Source organism: Sciurus carolinensis, chromosome 7 (assembly GCF_902686445.1).
Source record: "Sciurus carolinensis chromosome 7, mSciCar1.2, whole genome shotgun sequence".
Taxonomy (NCBI): Eukaryota; Metazoa; Chordata; class Mammalia; order Rodentia; family Sciuridae; genus Sciurus; species Sciurus carolinensis.
In genome coordinates this window covers 126915617-126938054 of record NC_062219.1, presented here as the reverse complement: position 1 = coordinate 126938054, position 22438 = coordinate 126915617, and the positions used below count along the sequence as shown (strand labels likewise).

Sequence of the window (22438 nt, the reverse complement as noted above, 5' to 3'; positions counted from 1 at the left end):
TGCATTAACATAGGAGGTTTTAGAGAACCCCTGATATCTAAAACATAACGCCTTTTATTCATGTCCTCACAGACATTTGTCTTTTGTCTTTTTCATGATGGAGATTCTCATGAGGTGAAGTGTGAGGTGTTAAGTGACATATACCAGGCTGAAATTATCTAAATGTCAACCCTAACCCTCAAGCAAAATTTTGTGAGATAGATTTCACTATGACTCATAAATTTGAGCCACAAACAACTTTGCTAAAGCATCAATAGTGAAGTCAGCATTTTCTGAGATATGAATGGAACCTCACCTTGTGGAAGCACCAGTTTCTTCATCCTGTAAATTTCTCCTTTCCATCCAGACACATGACTCCCAATTTTTGTCTGCTTCAGCATACATTTAGTGCTGTGCAGTACATTCCTTATGTGCATGCACACTTATCTTTATATTTTATCACTCTGAAGGACAGGAATATGGGTATAAATGTGACATCCAGGAAGTCACAGAAGACAGCTCTGGCTTCCTGCTCAGGTACACTCAGACTCATTCCTCCTGTGGCCATCTGTACATGTTTTCTAAACATATTTGTATATTTGTATATTTTGTATATATTAATTTGGAAAGGGAATTACCTTTACATATTATAATATCAAGTGATTTCAAGAGCAATAAACTTTCAAAACAAATCAAAGTATAATTCAGTAACCACTAACACCTTACAGAAGAGTTGGGAAAATTGCTTTATCTTTCCCCATTCACCAGATTGCAAAATTAACATTTCAACATGAGTACTTTACCATTCCCTTTTTTTAGTTATACAATATTAAAATGCATTTTAATTTTCCTGAAATATTTCAATCTATAATGCACATCTACTCCTAAGTGATTCCAGGACTTCTTTAACTTGTAATGTTACTCAGTATGGCTCTGCTTATAATTAGCTTAATAGTACTGAATATTGTGGTCTTTTATTTTATATAATATTCTTCTATTTAGATTTTTTTTGCGTGATAAGTGTGATGTTATTCATTGTTGGTGAGAATACCACAGAAATACTACTGTGTCCTCCTCTGCATACTGTTACAGGTACATGGTATTCATTTATTCCACTGGTGATACTAATCTAATTCATTAACATGGTGTCTGCTAGACTTCTTTGCTATAAAGTTATCTTGACTACCTTGGAATTGCATGAGTATCATGGCAAAACATTTTGAGATGAGGTGGAATTCTGTTTTTGGACAAACTTCCAGCCACTAGTCTATTCAGGGATTCTTTATAATCCTTCTCGGGGACAATTATTACTGTAGTGGTTGCCAAATGGTAACTTATACAATTAAATCATTCCTTCCATATTTATTATTTGTTGCGGTAAACTGAAGAATGCCTCCTGATCCCTAGAACATTGGATTACATACAGCCTTACATGGTCAAAGGGTTTTACAAATGTGATTGAATTGAGGTTCTTGTGATGAGAATACTATCCTCAATTTTCTGGTTGAGGTCCTGCAATCACTGGGATTATTATGAGAAGAAGGCAAAATATATAAAAGATAGGAGATACTATACTGTTGCTTTTTAAAAACAGAGGGAGAGACTTTGAGAAGGAATGAAACATCTTCTACTGAAAGTTGCAGAAAAAATGTAACCTTGTAACTTAACATAGACTTCTGATCTCTAGAAATACAGGACAATTATTTTTGTTGGGCAAATTGGCATACAAGTGTAGTCATAAGGATTGCGGAGGCTGAGGCAGGAGGATTGCAAATTCAAGGCTAGCCTTAGCAATTTAGCAAGACCCTGCCTCAAAATAAAAAATAAAAAGGCATAGGGACATAGCTCAGTAGTTAAGCATCTCTGGGTTCAATCCCTGGATTCCTGTCTAATCCTGGGCCTAAATTGCCACAAGCATACTATTTTCCCAATACAAAGAAGGAATTTAGAGAACTCAATGGAGATGTTGGAAATTTTATTATTCAAGCTCTTCTTGGGCGTAGAGCTTGGAATAAAATGGAGGATATAATGTGTTTTACTCCAGTTCTAATTATTCAAGTTCATTCTATCTCATTAGTGGATCAGACTATTCAAGGATGTCCTTGTGTTGTGGTCACAGGGAGTTCTAAGAAGATCCAACAGTCTGGTTAGCATGATATGCAACTTCCATTTCCTAGGTCAGGATTAGATAACTTAGTAATAACCTATGGAGAATATGACAAATGTTTAGTAGACACTAATGATGCCAAATTAGCGCATTAAGCACAGGCTTTAGTAACAAGATTGTTACTAAATAGCAGGCCTAGAGGGGCAAGGGTACCTTACCAATCTATCTTTTGTACTTCAGGGTATAGAAAGAATAAGACAGCTGTGGAATGTATAAGGACCACAGACTGAAACAATCTCACTGTCTGATGGTAATCTGTCTCTCATTGCTGAAGAGGGACCTTACCACGTTTGATAGGCCTTCTGGTTGCATCTGTTATTGATGGGTAGCAACATTGCACCCCAGCCCTCAAACTGTGCAGTCAGCCCATTGGCCCTGTGAGAAGCATCAGCGGAGCAGGGAAGAAGCAGAATGGTGGCCTGGGTCAGTTAAAGCACAGGCAACAGACATGGGCTGCTATGCAGAGTTTGCCATGTTGGCGTGGTTCCTAGGTGCGGCAGGCCAGCACCTACCTGGGGTAAGCCAAGGGGTTATTGCCTGGCAGTCTGCTGCAGTGCACTCCATGCAGTTCTCAGCTCCAGAACCTCCACTGAGTAGACGTAATACAATAACTTCAGCCTCGAGCTTCCTGGCCTGCCACAAGAAAATGGAATGACATTCAGGGCTAACCAATTGCCTCTCCAAATGTTAATTAGCATAAATTTAGACCAATAGCAGAGACGCAAGTGCTAAATAAACTGCTAGACTAGCACAATCTGCAGGGGAAGACCTGCTATAGGGTCCCCTATTGCACTGCAAGAGTTCTGCCCCTTTTCCTACTTTTGAATATATCCTACTCTTTCATTCATTCAATCTGGTCTATGGATTTAATTCTTCAAATTCATGAGACAAGAATGCTGAAAGAAGAACTTGACAATGAGCTGCTGGTGTCTCCTTCAACACTGGAGGGAATGGCCCACATTCAGGAACTGCAACACCTCTCAGTTGAAGAGGCCTACAGCTTGTAGAGACCCCCACCTGCCAGCAGAAGCAGTGAATCCAGCTTCATCTCAAAATTCCAGTTTCAGTAGTGCTGAGAACAGACAGGACAGTTCTCAAATACAGAAGCATCAGGCAGTTTTATGGGCAGTCCCTTGTGCCACCCCCAACTACATAGTCTTTTACTATCCATGTGCTAATATGTGATGAAATCAAATGGCAATTTCTTCTCTGAGGATTTTTTCAATCATCTTATCTTCATCTGTTTTGTGACCTGGACTGGTGTTTCTCTGATGATGGCTCCACAGCAAGTATAGCATAAGTGGCACACATTTGTCCTCCCAAAAAGCTATAACATTATTCTTCCACATTCCCTAACTATAACAAAGATCCGACAGGGGTATTATGTGTTTTAATCTTCTGCCCTAGACCCATCCGAAACCTCTGGAATAACATGGATGGTAAGCTCAGTAGGTTTGAATGTGTCTAGTAATCCAAAGACTTGTGCCTGTTTTGCTGCCCATTTGGTTTGATTATAAGCCTCAGAGAAGATGGCAGAGCAGAGCTGGGCAGTGACTCCTGACCCTTCAACACCACAGTAAGAAGGCAGTGAAGGAAAAGCTGACCAGAGAAATGGGTAACTGAATCAATGCTCTAAACCCCAATATTTGACAGTTTGGACTTGCAGACATGTGAATTTTGGTTACTGGAGCAGAAAATAAGGACAGATTTTCTTAACCCCAATCCTGGACCAGAGTATGGTGAATTGGGAGGGACAATAGAAAGAAAAGTAGGGAGAAGAGAAGCACATAAGCTTATTTCCTTAACAAAAGTGGAAATAAAAGCAGATCAAATTAAAATGCAATAGGAGCAGCAGTGTCAGTGAAATATACCAAGCAGTTTTACCCACGTTATAGATTGAAAGTGATGTGGAACATGAAAGACATTTTGTGTAGTCCACAGCTGACCAAACTCTCTAGAAGCAAATTAAATCAATGTAGTATCACCCCACTTTCAGATAGCCAAATATAAAGCCACAGGGAATACATGCAGTGGGATGTCTCAATAATCCATCTAGAAGGAACTTGTAGAGGTATTACAACTAGTCAAAAGTTGCTGAAGACCCCACTGACTCACCACAGATAAGTAGAGTGGTAGAGTGGACCCAAGAGTTGATCAGTACTGCAGGGAAGTGCAGTCCTAATCCAGTGCTCTGCACAGCCCCCATGGGAATAAGAGCAGAGATGGGGATGGATGCACTCAATCCATACCATGTGAACGAAAGCCCAGGCATGGATAGGTAGGAGAGCTGTCTCTGTCCTGGAAGTAGAGGGGGATGTCATCCACAGCTACATCTAGTCAAAGCTTGGATGTGGCCAACATGGACCAGACAGTGGAGGGGCATGGCTCCCATCATTCACAATCTTGGAAAGTGAGAGGTTGAAACCAGTGGACTCTCTCTTTCCTGGTTGGATTGATGGTGCCCTGGCAATCTGTATCAGTGTGGGTCAAGGAGATGCTTTTGCATCAGTCCCTATATGAAGTTATAACAATCTTATTATTTATATTTTTTTTTCTTTTTTTTTCTATTGACACTATTTATTCAGCTTTTAACCATGTTATGGAGACACTATTATCAAATTCTCCAAATGCCAATTTTTCCATATCAGAAAAATAACGTTTTTTTTAATTTTATTTTTCATTTTGATTCACTGTACAAAAATTGGGTACAATTTTCAGTTTCTGTGGTCGTATACAATGTAAATTTACACCATTCATGTAATCATACATATCCATAGGATAGTGATGTCTATCTCATTCCACTATCTTTTATAAACCGGCCTTCTCCTCCCTCTCATTTCCCTCTATGTAATCCAAAGTTCCTTTGTTCTTCTGTCACCCCCACCCCTCCAACCCAATATATATCATCATCCACTTATCAGGGAAGACATTAGGCTTTAATTTTTTGGGATTCGTTTATTTCACTTAGCACGATATTCTCCAATTCCATCCATTTACTTGCAAATGGCATAATTTTATTCTTCTTTATGACCAAACAATAATCCATTGAGTACCTATACCACAGTTTCTTTATCCATGCATCTGTCAAAGGGCATCTAGGTTGGTTCCACAGTCTAGCTATTGTGAATTGAGCTGCTGTAAACATTCATGTGGCTGTGTAACTGTAGTATGCTAATATTAAGTCTTTTGGGTATAAACTGAGGAGTTGTATAACTGGGTAAACAGGTGGGTTCATTCCAAGTTTGCTGAGGAAATCCATACTGCTTTTCAGAGTGGCTGCACCAATTTGCAACCACTTGCAATATTCGGAAATTGCAATATCTGGTTGGTTCAATATCCGGAAATCAATAAACATAATTTATCACATCAATAGACTTAAAGTTAAGAATCATATGATTATTTCAATAGATGCTGAGAAAACATTTGATAAAATACAGCACCCCGGGGCTGGGGAGATAGCTCAGCTAGTAGAGTGCTTGCCTCGCAAGCACAAGGCCCTGAGTTCGATCCCCAGTACCTCAAAAAAAAAAAAAAAAATACAGCACCCCTTCATGCTCAGAAAAGTAGAAAAAACGGGGATATTAGGAAGATACCTTAACACTGTAAAGACTATCTATGCTTAGCCCACAACCATCACCATATTAAATGGAGAAAAATTGAAATCATTTGCTCTGAAAGTGGAACAAAGCAGGGATGCCCTATTTCACCACTTATATTTGACATTGTCCTTGAAACACTAGCCAGAGCAATTAGACAAAAGAAATGAAAGGAATACAAATAGGAAATCAATCTAACTCTTTAGGACTCAATCTACCTCTTCTCCTGAGATTTCCAGGTTTTTCATATCATTGATATCATACTGATATAGATGTGTCTGTGTGTCTTTCTGGTACTTAGATTTTGTTTCACAGTCAGAAAGAAGCTTAGATCTGAAAGAACAAATCATATCATAAAGTTCTTTCTAAAAGCACATCTAATTGAGTTTGAATATCTTTCAACCTACATTAACATTTTGAATTTTCTACTATATTAGATATTGTCCCACCAATATTTTCATCAATACGTATAATTATTTGGATTGCAATTATGATGATTTCTATCATCACACAAATTAAGATAAAGTAAAAATTCTGAAAAGATAACCAAAGTCCCTAATTTTGTAATGTTGATTATTTGTTTCACGGACATTTTCTTCTTTAGCTAGATTAGACATTTACTCAATGACCTTTTTCTTTTCAATTATCATTCACTCTAGGATGGAAAAGAAGAACATTGTATTTATGATGTTACTTTTTTCTACAAGAGGCAAATATTTGGATAAAACCTAAAAGAAGTTTGTGCTTTCAATTATTAACATTTTATTATGTTAAAATTTAATACTTTACTGAACAATTACAAAATGTGGTACAAAAAACACCATATACATTTATCCATACTGTTCTTTACTAGATAGTTTTTCCTGATAAGCTTTGTTCTGTCATCTAACTTACTATCATCTATCAATCTAACAATCTATCTATCTATCTATCTATCTATCTATCATCTATCATATATTTTCCTAAGAACCATCATGTTTTTGGGCCTTTTGAGAGTATCTTAGAGATGCTATATGTCTTTACCAGTGTCTTTTTTACTGTTTATTTTTTAAAGGACAGTATTTTAAATAAACTCTGCCAGTCAGCAAACTCGGCAAATTCAAAATAGTTTATTATTCAGTATTATCAAATGTGAAAAAGTATTATCCAAATAATAATTTAGAATTACCCTTACTTCCAAAAATTTAACTCTAAAATCCTTAAGTAGAGGATCATACATGTAGATATTGTGCATACTTGGTCTCCTTTAACCTGGACATGTTTCTCAAATTTGTTGCCTTTTGTGATCTGAGAATTTGAAGAGTACAATCTGCTATTTAGTCTTAATTAGAGATTGTGTTATATTTGTTTATTATCAGAACTAGGATGCATATTTTTGGCAGAAACACCCCTGATTAATATCACATCCTGTTGGAAGCATCACATCTGCAAACCTTATAATGTTGGTCTGCATCAAACTGCTGCTGTCATTCATAATGTGGTTATGGTGATGTCCACCAGTTTATTGGACAATAAAATTCACTCTTTTCCCTTTGTAATTGATATGTAATTGCTCGAGAACTAGGGGTGTAGCTCAGTGGCAGAATACTAACCTAGCATGCGTGAGACTTTGAATTTGACCCCAATACCAAAAAGTAAAATATAAAAGACAAGTAACGGGAAGAAGGTAATTTAGGCTATGTAATAACCTGTTACTGATCACATATTTTACTATTGGTTTTAATTCGGTTTATTCTCTGGTAGATAGAAGAACTTTGTTTTCACTATTTTTTTCTTGCAGTTTTAATACCCTATTTGGGTAAGGATTTTTATGCTCTTCACTTACTGGAAAAGCTATTCTAAATTGCCTAGTAGATTTATAATAGAAATTCTAAACTGCCCTAGGATTGAACAGTGTCAGGACCTTATAATTGACTTTTGTTAATTTTTCTAATCTCTCTAAGATTTTTGGAGCCATTACATAATTATTTTGTAATTATGTGATTATCTTCCCCCTTCAGGTAACAAATGATGTTGGAAAAAAATCAGGCTACTTCTGAAGGATACTTCATTCTACTGGGATTTTCTAAATGGTTTTACTTGGAAGCAGTTCTCTTTGTGGTTATCTTGATATTCTACTTGTTGACACTGATAGGCACCCTGTTCATCATCATGCTTTTACACCTGGACTCCCATCTCCACACTCCCATGCACTTCTTCCTCTCAAACCTCTCTTTCCTGGATCTTTGCTACACTATCAGATCCATCCCCAAACTTCTGGTGAGTCTCTGAGGCCCAGAGAAGACCTTTTCTTATGCAGTTTGCATGGTTCAACTTTACTTTGTCCTAGCACTAGGAAGCAGAGTGTGTCCTCCTGGTGGTGATGTCCTATGACCATTATGTAGCTGTGTGCAGACCCCTGCATTGCTCTGTCCCCATGCACCCTCCACTCTGCCACTTCTTACCTCTAGCTTCCTGGTTATGTGGCTTTATAAACTCAGCACTCCATTCCCTCTTCACCCCCAAAGTACCCCTATGTGGACATCATCAAGTAGATCACTTCTGTAAAATTCTAGCACCTCTGAAATTGTCATGTGCTGATACTCATGCTAATGAACTGATCCTTGAGGCCATGACTCTGTTTTTTTTTCCATCCCTGTCATCTTCATTCTGACATCTTATGGTGCCATTTTCATGCTATAATGAGGATGCAGTCAAGCACTGGACATTAGAAAGTCTTTGGGATTGTGGAACCCATCTTATGGTTGTTTCCCTCTTTTTCATTCCAGTTCTGTGCATTTATCTCTAGCCACAAAGAGAAAATTCTCAAGATCAAGGGAAGTTCATTTCCCTGTGTTATACTGCTGTCACACCTTGCCTCAACCCTCTCATCTATACTCTCATAAACAATGATGTAAGAGGAGCAGTTAGGAGACTACTGGGGTGAGAATGACCTGTGTACTGGTGACGTTAATTTTGCGATAGTATATCTGTGTCTTTACCAGTAGTTAATTGGCCCATCCATTCACACACTATTCACTCAGTCACTCTATTTGACTTACTGAGCAAATACTTAAAGAAGGCATCAGAGTTCTTTCTAAAATGTAAAAATAAAACAATCTATCTAAATACATCTACTGGTGGAGAACTCAGCCACATCAAATCAAGATCTACACCAATAGTGACTTTTTCCATATAATAATTCTAATCAATCTAAGGCCTTGATTTTTCTGAAAATGAGATGAGTGACTTATTAATAAAAGAGCATTTTATAATTTGACTGGAAAGAGGATGCTACCAATTTAAAAATCACCTAAATGTGTCTTTCAATTTGTCTTTTCAATGCAGAAAACATTCTTGTTGAATTAATGATATTATAATGAGATACTTGAAGCACTTTTCTCCAATATTGCTACTGTTTGTTGAACAGTAAATATTGAGAAGATCTTGCTCCATATTCCCTCACACACAATTATGGCTAGTAAAAAAGTATGTTGAATTCAACAAAAACACCTGTGAGTTGTGTAGAAAACCATTTCATACACATCTACTTTGACCTTTTTATGGTGGTACACAGTAGTTAGTATATCTGTGTATTTACCACTAGTTAATTGGCCCATCCATTCACACACTATTCATTCAGTCACTCTATTTGACTTACTGACTTACTTATTTGACTTACTATTCAACTTATAGGAAGTTGAAATAATGTGAACGTTCTGATAGTTTTTCATGTACCAGTCATCAAAGCTTTCATATAATTAAATGCAATAAATGCTTAAGCACCTCTATAGCTATCTTGTCCACAGCCAGCTGTGAAAGTCTAGTGGGGTTAGGTGTCAAACCAGCCAAAAAAAGTTCAAAGAGAGCATGGAGTCATTTCTGTGGAAAGCTAACAAGAGATCATGGTTTCAAGAAGAGTTCAGTAGATTCATACCATTCATGTAATCGTACATGTACATAGGGTGATGATGTCTGTCTCAATCCACCATTTTTCATATCCCCCCTCCACATTTGTATGCAATGAATCAAAATGAAATCAGAAAAAAAAATTTAAAAAGAAATTAAATAAAAAAAGAAGAGATCAGTGATGAGAGACTGACAGACAGCACTTCTGTCTCTCAATGCTTTGCCATGTTGTGATTCTTCTCCCTTATGAAGTTTTGTCCAGTAGCAACTGACTGGATGAGTGACACATATCTTTTCCACAGCGTCCTCAGTTCTGTGCCCATTTCTACTGAGAGAGGGCTTGTATATGGTAGACTGCAGACACAGTAACATCATTAGCATTAGCTTGCTTAGTATGTTGGCTCACCAACACTGCAAGTAGCAAGTATATTGGTGTATGTGCACGAAAGCAGCTTCCTACAAATAACACTAACTTGTTCTAGTTCCCATTGTGCACAGAATACCCAGTGTTCTTCAAGGTCATATGTGTCTGGGTGTTTTGTGCCAGATTTGCTGTCATAGTTCCCTTACTTTGTTAAGGTTTAGGGGAAAGGGGGTGTATAGGAAGAGGGTGTTTTATTGTCCCACTTTTCTTTAAATGATGATACATTCCAACTTCCATGTGCCTAAATAACCTTACAATCTTATGGTACCCAAATTCTAGAATGTCCTTTGAGCAGCTCATCAGATTATACGTTAAGCCAAATTCTAAAACATCAATATCAAGAGCAGCAGAATATGATAAGCTGAATTATAAGAGGGAGAATACAATACAACATATCTTCAGGAAACAGGAAGAGACTGTAACCAAGCAGAAAAAGGATCAATAGCAAGTTCGCCTTTAGCTAGAATATAGGTTTGTGACTTATATAGAGCCAAAGATACATTAGGATTACTATCAGATAAACAGACTTGCTTTAATGAGAACATAGGTCCTCCCAGTTCTGTAGTTGGTGTATCTAACATCACCCTCTGCATCTGAGTAATTTCTTCATTAAGCAACACTCTGACTTTCTGAGCATTATTTAAGGCTGCAGCAGTGTTCTTAACTGAAGCCTCAACTTGAAACTCAATGACAATTCTTGCTGTTTAAGGAGAAATTATAGCAAGTGGGTAAATTTGTCTGGCAGCTTGAATCATTCTATGCCAGGTTTTGCAAGGTCCCAAGTAGGATTTGCAAAGGAAATGGGAAGAAAGCAGGCTTGTAGGTAAGGTCTTGTTCAATTCAATTTTAAAGAAAGTATGGCTATCCACAGACCATGGACACTACATTTCCATAACCAGTCCCAAGGGGAGTATATGCTCTTGCCTATGGTGTTTGACTTTGTCATCATAAGCAATCCCTATTTTGAATTAAATTTTAAATCATATTAATTAAAGGAGTTCAACCCATACTTATAGAGGTTAGATACCAGTTTCTTTCCACAAGGGAGAAATTTTCCCCTTAATTTCTATTTGTACTGCACTTAGCTACCTCAATCCATCAAACAGCATGCCTCAGCAATGGGCTGAGCCATAAGCCTTTGCTCCTATACTAAATGGAAGATTTGATATTTGGTGTCTGATATTTGGAGTCCTTAGAAGAAGGTAACCTTACATTCAAGGTCATACAGCAGTTGTCCAGCTATGTATGTGACCTGTGGGTTTTGCTCCAGTTTATCATTTGCTTCCATTTCACCAAGGTGACTGGTTGCAGATGTCACAGGAGACCAGTGGAGGAGGACAGAGGCAGTTCACTGTATATGCAGCAATCCATTGTATCTTAACATCCGTGCAGTAGGCAGTACAACTTGCCCATTTTGAAAGTAGATTACTAAGATGAAATTTTGCTGACATTAATACAGGAAAATCTCAAATATTTAACAATTCACATGCAACCTGATCATTCCTACTGAGAAGAATATCAGCCTGTGGTCCATCTCCAGGTTTACCTTACCATATTTCATGTCCTAGTGGTTCTTGTGGTTTTGGGAGGGGATCATATGACAAGGTGGGATTTTTATAGACCATAATGAAATGACTCCCTTTAGTGATGGTAAGTCCTGGGTAGTAAATTACTTTTATCTCCTGTTTTAATCATTTTGCCTGTGGACTAGGTTCCCACACCATCAAGACCTTATTTGCTCAGGGTGCAGTGGTGCATGACTGTAATCCCAGCGACTCTGAAGTTGAGGCAGGAGGATCCTGGGTTCAAAGCCAGCCTCAGCAAAAGTGAGGTGCTAAGCAACTCAGTGGGACTCTGTCTCTAAATAAAATACAAAATAGGGCTGAGGATATGGCTCGGTGATCACAACAGATATATGAATCCCCTGTGGTAGTTTTGTGGAAAAACCAGTAGCAAATTATCCCATGTTCTCATTGATGGAACACAGGAGTCCTTCTCAAGCTGATCATTTGAATCCAGATGGTGTTGTCAGGTTCTTGCATCAACAGCAGGCAGGCGCTGGGGCATTACTGCAGTCATATTCATTCATGGTCCTCATGACCTTCAATAGTCACTTGGTTCATGTTGCCAACGATCCATCTTTTATGTTTAGTTTCTGCTTTAATGAGTCATCCATTCGTGTAATTAATCCTAGTGTGCCAATATATGTAAAATGGTCACCCCATTTTTATACCTTGTAGCTAGTAGAAAACCCTCCCTATTGTCTAAGACTATAGGGGTGCCTGCCACACATAGTTACAAACAGTTGAATGCCATGTATGGCTGCCTTCTTTGAGATTCTTCTGCAAAAGTACATGAGTAGCAGTCCAGTGTGTGTGTTTACACACACATTCGGTCAAGTTTGTAGCCTTTGATAGGGGCAGGTTCCCAAGAAGTCAAACTGCAACTGTCATGTAAGTTTCCTCTCTTGAGCTATTCACCCCTCACATGAAGCCCTGGCCACGACTACTTTATTATCACACACAGTAAGAGACCACACACATGTATAATATCTAAGTTTCCTGGTGGGAGGGGAGCCCCCCTCTTTGCCATGGACCAGAGATCTCTCCTCATTTATTTTATTTAATGACTTATTAATGCATTATAGTTATATGTGATATTGTTGGACTATATAATTTTCCTTGGAGAAGAACTTTGTAAGTTCATTATCGTCTTTCCCCCTGAAAGCACATTCTTGGTTTTTCTTTTTTTGGACGTCTTGTTTTTTCATTCTTTCTCTTTCTTCTATGTTTTGTTCCAAACTCTCTATCCATTTCTTTCTAATCTTTTCAATATTCTCCGTATCAACTACAGCCTGTGTTTCTTGAGAAACAGGAAGATACACAAAAGAACTCAGATTGAAATTAGAGTTATATGATATTTATCTGGAACCATTTGAAAATGGTGGTTTTCATTCCTGCTGTATTTCATTTCAGGGACAGTATAGTTTGCTGCATAAACAACCTGCTTCATCCCTAAAGCTCCTGGGAGGACATGTAGTTTTTACATGATTGCCAACTTGGAGTGCCATGTCAGGTCAACATATCAGGCAGCTATCAACAAGGACAATAAAGAGATGCATGGTTCACATTAACCGCTGAACATAAATGTTGCTTCAGAGTCCAAGTTTACTTATTTCAGTCCCATATTCATTCAGGAGTATTTCTTCAGCACAAGTGCCCCAAAGCCATGGCAGCCATTTGACACATTTTCCTTGGCGTTTTGCCTATATTCATTGCACATGTCTTCCAATTTGGAGGCAGTATAATTTCTCATGAAGATATTCATGTCAGGTGGGAGCATATTCTCAACATCCACTCCTACCAGCTATGACTGATCTTATGACCAGTCTATCCCTGACCACTGGCATGTCAGTTGGCAGATTCCCATCCTCATCCTCTTCTTATGAGGTGCTAGGTTCAGAAGTTCCACTTATGAGGTCCCAGTATTCTTCTATCAATTTAATTTATTTGCTTTTTTAATTTTACAGACTGCATTTTGATTCATTGTACACAAATGGGGTACAACTTTTGTTTCTATGGTTCTGCACGATGTAGATTCATACCATTCATGTACTCACAGACATACACAGGGTAATACTGTCTCATTCCACCATTTTTCATACCCCACCCCCTCCTCCCTCTCATTTTCTTCCATTCTTCTCTTATGTTCCACTCCTCCACCCCATTATGTATCATCATCCACTTGTCAGAGGAATCATTAAACCTTTGGATTTGGGGGATTGGCTTATTTTACTTTGCATGATATTCTCCAATTCCATCAATTTATCTGCAAATGCCATAATATTATTCTTCTTTATGACTGAATAATACTTCAATGTGTATGTATACCACAGTTTGTTTATCCATTCATCTGTTGAAGAGCATCTAGGTTAGTTTCACAATATAGCTATTGTGAATTGAGCCTCTATAAACATTGATGTGACTGCCTCAGTTTAGTATGATGATTTTAAGTCCTTTGGGTATAGGCAAAGGAGTAGGGTAGCTGTGTCAAATGGTGGTTCCATTCTAAGTTTTCCAAAAATCTCCACACTACATTCCAGAGTGATTGCACTAATTTGCAACCCCACCAGTAATATATGAGTGTACCTATTTGCATACATCCTCACTAAAACCTGTTGTTGCTTTTATTCTTGATAATCACCATTCTAATTGGGGTGAGATGGAATCTTAGGTAGTTTTGATTTGCATTTCTTTTATTACTAAAGATGTTGAACATCTTTTCATATAATCTGTTGATTGCTCGTAGATCCTTTTCTGGCAAGTGTCTGCTCCTTTCCTTAGTCCATTTATTGATTGGGTTATCTGTATTCTTGTTGTAAATTTTTTGAGTTCTTTATAGGTTCTGGAGATTAGTGCTCTATCTGAAGTATGAGCGGCAAAGATATTTCTCCCACTGCGTTGATTCTTCATATTGTTCCTTTGCTGAAAAAAAAAAAGTTTTTTACTTTGAATCTATCCCAACTACTGATTCTTGCTCTTATTCATGTTCTTTGGGGGTCATGTTAAGGAAGAGTAGTCCTAAGCCAACATGATAAACATTTGAACCCACTCCTTCTTCTATAAGGTGCAGGATCTCTGGTTTGATTCTGAGGTCCTTATCCAGTTTGAGTTGAGTTTTGTCCAGGGAAAGAGATAGAGGTTTAATTTCATTTTGCTGCATATGGATTTCCAGTTTTCCCAGCACCATTTGTTGAAGTGGCTATCTTTTCTCCATTGTGTATTTTTGGCACATTTGTCTAGTATGAGAAAACTGTATTTATGTGGGTTTGTGTCTGTGTCCTCTGTTCTGTACCATTGATGATCTACCTGTCTATTTTGGTGCCAATACCACACTGTTTTTGTTACTATTGCTCTGTTGTATTGTTGAAGGTATCATGATACTTCCTGCTTCACTCTTCCTAAGGATTGCTTTAGCTATTCTGGGTCTCTGATTCTTCCAAATGATTGCTTGCTCTATCTGTATGAGGTATGTCTTTGGGATTTTAATTGGAATTGCATTGATTTTGTATAGCACTTTTGCTAGTATGGCCATTAAAAGATATTAATTCTGCCTATCCAAGAACATGGGAGATCTTTCTATCTTCTGAGGTTTTCTTTAATTTTTATTTTAGTGTTTTGTCGTTTTCTTGTAGAGGTCTTTCACCTCTTTTGTTAGATTGGGTCCCAAGTATTTATATATATATATATATATATATATATATATATATATTTTTTTTTTTTTTTTTTTTTTTTTGGTGCTGGGGATCGAACCCAGGGCCTTGTGCTTGCAAGGCAAGCACTCTACTGACTGAGCTATCTCCCCAACCCCGTATTTTATATCTTTGACACTATTGTGAAGGGGTAGATTTCCTAATTTCTCTTTCAGAGGATTCATCACTTATGAATAAAAAAGCATTAGATTTATGAGCATTGATTTTATATCCTGCTACTTTCCTGAATTCATTTATGAGTTCTAGAAGTTTTTTGGTGGAATTTTTTTGGCTGCTCTAGATATAGAATCATGTCATTGCAAATAGGAATAGTTCGTTTTCTTGTTTTCCTATTCATATTCCTTTAATATCTATGGTCTGTTAATTACTGTGGCTAGAACTTCAAGAACAATGTTGAATAGAAGAGGTGAAAGAGAGCGTCCCTGGTTTGTTCCAGTTTTTAGGGGGAATGCTTTCAGTTTTTCTCCATTTAGAATAATGTTGGTTGTGGGCTTAGCATAGCTAGCCTTTACAATGTTGAGAAATGTTCCTACTATCCCAATTTTTTCTAGTGTTTTGAGCATGAAGGGGTGCTGTATTTTATCAAAAGCTTTTCTGCATCTATTGAAATAATCATGTGATTCTTAACTTTAAGTCTGTTGATGTGGTGAATTACATTATTTATTTCCAAATGTTGAACCAACATTTCATTCCTGGGATGAAACCCACTTGATTTTGGTGCACTATGTTTTTAATATGGTTTTGTATGCGATTTGCTAAAATTTTGTTAAGCATTTTTGCCTGTATGTTCATCAGTGATGTTGGTCTGAAATTTTCTTTCCTCGATGTATCTTTGTCTGGTTTTGTGATCAGGGTGTTATTAGCTTCATGGAATGAGTTTAGAAGGGTCCCCTATTTTTTTAGTTCATGGAATACTTTGAGGAGTATTGGAATGAACTCTTCTTTGAATGTCTTGTAGAACTAAACTGAGATCCATCTGGTCCTGGACTTTACTTTGTTGGTAGACTTTTGATGACGTCTTATTTTTTTTTTTAAATTACTTATTTATTTATTTATTTATTTTTTACAGACAACATTTTGATTCATTGTACACAAATGGGGTACATCATTTCATTTCTATGATTTTACACAATGTAGATTCATACTATTTGTGTAATCATACATGTACATAGGGTAATAATATCTGTCTCATTCCACCATTTTTCATACACCATGTCTCTCTCATTTCCTTCTACATAATCTAAAGTTTCTCCATTCTTCTCTCACTCCCAACCCCCCCACCCCATTATATAACTTCATCCACTTATTAGGATAAACATTCCGACTTTGGCTTTTTGGGACTGGCTTATTTCAATTAGCAAAACTATGGTATATGTAACCAATGGAATATTATTCAGCCATAAAGAAGAATAATATTATGGCATTTGCAAATAAATGTACTTCTTCTATTTCATTGCTTGAAATTTATCTATTTAAATTGTGTATTTCCTCCTGATTCAGTTTGAGTGTATCATGTCTCTAGAAACCTGTTGGTGTCTTCAAGATTTTCTATTTTGTTGTAGTATAGATTTTCAAAATAGCTTCTAATTATGTTTTGAATTTCAATAGTGTCTGTCATGATATTTCCTTTTTCATCATGAATTTTAAAAATTTGAGTTTTCTCTCTCCTCTTTCTTCATGCGGTTAAGGGTTTATCAATTTTGTTTATTTTTTCAAAGAACCAACTTTTTATTTTGTCAATTTTTTCACTTTTGTTTTAATTTCAATATCATCAATTTCAGCTTTGATTTTAACTATTCTGGTCTTCTACTTTTGGTGTTGATCTGTTATTCTTTTTCTAGGGTTTTGAGATGAAATGTTAGGTCGACTATTTGTTGACTTTTACTTCTTCTATTGAATGCGTTCCATGCAATGAATTTTCCTCTCAGTACAGCTTTCATAGTGTCCCAGAGATTTTCATATGTTGCATCTTTGTTCTTGATTAACCTTAAGAACATTTTTATCCTCCCAAGGTCTTCTGTTGTCCATGCATCATTCATAGCATGTTATTTAATCTCCAATTATTGGAGTAGATTCTGTTTTTTATTTTGTCATTGATTTTAATTACATTCCATTATGATCTGATAGAATACAAGGTAGTATCTCTATCTTTTTGTATTTGCTAAGCACAGCTTTGTGGCATAACCATATGGACTATTTTAAAGAAGGATCCATGAGCTACTGAGACAAAAGTGTACTTGCTCATTGATGAATGGAATATTCTATATGTCTGTTAAGTCTAAGTTATGAATTGTGTTATTGAGATCTATGGTTTCTTTGTTCAATTTTTGTTTAGAAGATCCATCCAGTGGTGAGAGAGGTGTGTTGAAGTCACCTAGTATTATTGTGTTGTGGTCTATTTGGTTCTTGGAATTGAGAAGAATTTGTTTGACATACATTGATGAGTCATTGTTTGGGCATAAATATTTATGATTGTTATGTCTTGCTGATTTATGGTTCTCTTAAGCAGTATGAAATGTCTTTCTTTATCCCTTCTCACTAATTCTGGCTTGAAGTCCACTTTATCTGATATGAGAATCAATGCCCCCACTTTTTTACTGAGTCCATGTGCGTGATATTTTTTTTGCCATCCTTTAACCTTTACTCTATGGGTATGTTTTTGTATGAGATGAGTCTCTTGCAGATAGCATATTTTGGGGTCTTTCTTATTAATCCAATCTGCCAGTCTATGTCTTTTGATTGATGAGTGTAGCCGTTAACATTCAGGGTAATTATTGAGATGAGATTTATATTCTTGGTCATTTTGATTTAATTTTGGTTTTAATCTTGACTTGGTTTCTCCTTTATTTGGCTATTTCTTTATGGTAGTTACTCCCTATGCTCCTCATGAAATATTTTGTTGATAATGTTCCAAAGCACCAGCTTTGTATTTGTAAATTCTTTTACCTTTTGTTTATCTAGGAAGGATTTTATTTTTTCATCAAATGTGAATGTAAGTTTTGCTGGGTATCAGATTCTTGGTTGACATCTATTTTCTTTCAGAGCTTGAAAAATGTCGTTCCAGACCCGTCTAGCTTTTGGGGTCTGTGTTGAGAAATCTGCTGATATCCTATTGCTTTCCCCCTGAATATAGTCTGATTTTTTTCTCTCACAGCCTTTAAAATTCTATCTTTATTTTGTATGTTAGGTATTTTCATTATAAAGTGCCTTGGTGTGGACCTGTTGTTATTTTGTACATTTGGTGTCCTGTAAATCTCTTATATTTGATTTTCCATTTCATTCATCAGATTCAGGAAATTTTCTGATATTATTTCATTGAATATATTGTTCATTCCATTGGTTTGTAATTCTGTGCCTTCCTAAATCCCAATAATTCTTAAATTTGGACTTCTCATGATATTCTGTAATTCTTAGAGATTCTATTCATGATTTCTTACCAATTTCTCTGTTTGGTCTACTTTGATTTCAAGATTAAATATTTTGTCTTCAATGTCTGAGGTTCTGTCTTTCAGGGGATCTAGCCTATTGGTTATGCTTTCTATTGAGTTTTTAATTTGGTTTATTGTTTTCTTCATTTGAAGAATTTCTGTTTGTTTTTGTTTATGTTTTTTCAGCATCTCTGCTCTTTATTGAAATGAACTTTTCCTTCCTGTATTTCTCTTTTAACTGTTGATTGGTGCAATCATTCATTGCCTGCATTTGCTCTCTTATCTCATCGTTTGTTTCTCTGATTATTTTAATTATGTACATTCTGATTTCTCATTCTGACATTTCTTCTGCCATGCTTTCATTGATTTTACTGATGTAACATCTAGGTTTGTTTGGGATACATTCTTCCCTTGTTTCTCATGTTGTTCATTTATCTTCCCTTCTAGGAGTGCAAATCTGAGGTATTACAGTTTCCCCCCATAGACTTATAGTGTCCCTGCAGGTTTCCAATACCTCATCTTGAAGTGAGAGATCGATATTAGCAGCATACCATACAAATAATATGCATCCTTAACTCAAATAGTCCCTTTTAAGATATTATCCTTATTGTCTTAATAAACAGAAATTATGAGTTTGATTATATTCTACAGCTTACCCAATCATTTTGCAATAAGGACAATGATTTCTAATGGTGGACAAAGAAAATGGGGAGGGGTGTAGAATATATCGTTAATGAGATAAGAAGTATGTCTATAGAGGTCCTATGTCATAGGAGTAGTGAAAGCAGAATTAAAAGGAATTGGTCATTATCATGTGAAAAGGGAGAAAGATTCTCCAAAGAGACAGATAGATAAGAGGAAAAGAGGATGGAGAAAAATATTAATAAAAGAAAAGAAAAGCAGGAATAATAGTAGGTATAAAAGGAATAATCATAATATTACTACTAATAAAAAAAACTACAGTAAAACTATAGAGTCCTGTTCAAACAGCCTAGACTTCAGTAGACTGATGTCTGGGAGGAACTTGATAATGCAGTGATTCAAGAAAGTTGCTGCCCCTGTAGGGATGGTGACTTCCAGGTGAGGTATAATCCCTGTACTGGGCAGAGGTGCCTCCACATGTTAACAAATGGTCAACTGTAGCATGGGTGCTAGACCCAGAGTGGGGCCAGGCTGGGCTGGGCCTGGGTCTCGACCACCTTGATCTTTCATGAGTATCATGTGGCAAAATATGTTGAGATGAGGTGGAATTCTGGTTTTGAACTAAATTCTAGTCAGTCCACTAGTCTTATTATTAAGCTTCCTTTATAATCTTTCCCAGAAACATTTATTACTATGGTGTTTTCCAAATGGGAATTTAGAAAATTATATCATTCCTTTTACCTTTCTTATTTGGTATGGTAAGTTGAATAATGCCTCATACTTTCTTGAATATTCACATCCTGATTCTCTGGAACATGTGATTATATGTAGCCTCATATGTCCAAAAATTTTCCAAATGTGATTAAATTATACTCTTGAGATGTGAATGCTATCTTACATTATCTGGTTGGGTTGTTAAAATCTCTGGGGTACGTGGTGAGAAAAGCTAGAGTTTAGAATGTAGACACAATACTATATTGTTGACTTTGAATTTAGAGGCAGAGGCCTTGAGGCAGAACATAATGTCTTTTGGAAGCTGAAAATTCAGGAAATAGATTCTCTCCTGTGAGTGGCAGAAGGAATGCAGCACTGTCTCTTTATTTAGTCTTCTGATCTTCAGAAATATGAGATTATTCATTTTTCTATTTTAAAGATTACATTTGTGACAATTTGTTATAGCAGCAGTGGAAAGCTAGTTTAGTTGGCATTTTATTAAATGGAAGAGTTTTTTTCTTTATTTCCCCGAATAGGTATGTATCTGTAGGATTGTGTGTGTGTGTGTCTGTGTGTGGGTGTGTGTTATCTATCATCTACTTGTCTATATTCCTATTTTAATATGGACTTCTGACTTCACATTTTATGGTGACATTATTTTGATGCTGAAGTATGCACTGATTGGCCAGGGAGAACCCCTTCCATCTGGCTCATATCTCCATTTGATATGAACAGTCACTGGCTATAGATCTGGGAATCATTTGATTGTGAATACTTGATACATGAAGCCTTTTCAGTTTATCCGATTTTTTCATGGAGGTTTATATTTGAAGTTCAAGCTGATCAATTATCAATGATGAGAATTTGATTTTCCCCTGCCTACTCTCCTGAACTAATCTCAGACAAAGTAGTTTGGGAATGCTGGGTGGGAAATCTTTGTTTGAATACCTTTTGAAGATTATGCTTACCAGGACCTCAGAATGACATGTTTATATATCAACTTTGACTACTGATATGGACATGTAAGTTCTTCATATCTATGCTATTAGGGAACCTGAAGGGCATGTTATAAGAAGTGGCATTCATGCTCTTAGACTATGCATTACTGAGTAGGGCCTACAAGACCAGGCTCCTTTGATAAAGAGCAGCCTGGCACATTTCTTCCTTTTGTGGCCTATAGTGTGAAGATGTTTGGGAAGCACTCTTTAGTCCTTGCCTTCACCACCCACTGGTGGAATCTCCCAGTTATTGGCTGCTGATGTAGATTCCAAGCCAAGCACTCCTACTGTTCTTTGCTGTTTGGTGTAGGATAGGAGAGTCCTGGTCACCTGATGCAGCCCTGGTACTTTAGAGTATCCACCTTCTACTGTGAAGTTTTACTTTACACAAGTCCAGTAGAATCTAAATAACATCTAGTCAGTTTTGGCAGGATCCATAATAATTTAAGAAAACTTATATGAAGAAGAGAGATCTGCAAAATTTTCCCATAAATTTCCGTATGTCAGTATGTTATGCTTTATAAGCCTAAGAGTAAAATTATGGTAACATAATAAAAGTTCTTATGTTACAAGAGTGAAAAAAAATTCATGATTTATTTACTGGCTAAGCAAAACCACTAATATTCGGTAAATACCAGGAATAATGCAAACAAGGGGATTATCATTTATTGCTAATGATGCTGCAAATACTACAAACACTTTGAATGACTGTTTTGTAACTTCAAATGAAGTTTACAATAGACTTTTATATGATCCAGAAATCATCTTTCTAAGAATTTATTCCAGTGAATTGAAACTTAAATCCACACAAAAATTGACATGTGAATGTTCAGAGTCACTTCATTCATAATCACTCAATATTGGAAAATGCACATGTCCTTTAACAGGAGAAAGATACAACTAGGTTATGTCCACACAGTGAAATATGTGAGTAATAACATGGGACCCTAAATGAATTTTACTAAATAATGTCGCCTGATGAAAGAGTTAGAAGGGTAAAACTGTAGCAAGGGAAAACCTACCTGCTGTTGCCAGTCATTGATGGAAGGAAATTGTTTGATGACAAAAAAGACACACAATGGCATTTAGAGAAATATGGAACAGACCTGTGTTATGCTGTGCTAGCGATAGACAGATATGTCTTTGTTAAAACCCACACGAACACCCATCAAACACCAACAAAATTGAAATTTATTAGAAGAAACCAAAAGAAATATAAATGAGTATGTGCAAATTCTAGTGTTGAAGGCACCGGGTAACAAGTTAATCTCATTCTGTATTTATAATACATTTAATGTATGGAATAACTCTACTGAAAGGAGTGAAATAT

General features: G+C 36.5%; 1 pseudogene; it reads left to right on the top strand.

Moving 5' to 3' along the window:
* Window positions 1–7749: 7749 nt before the first annotated feature.
* LOC124989383 (olfactory receptor 2J3-like) lies at window positions 7750–8668 on the top strand (annotated as a pseudogene).
* The last annotated feature ends 13770 nt before the right edge of the window (window positions 8669–22438 follow it).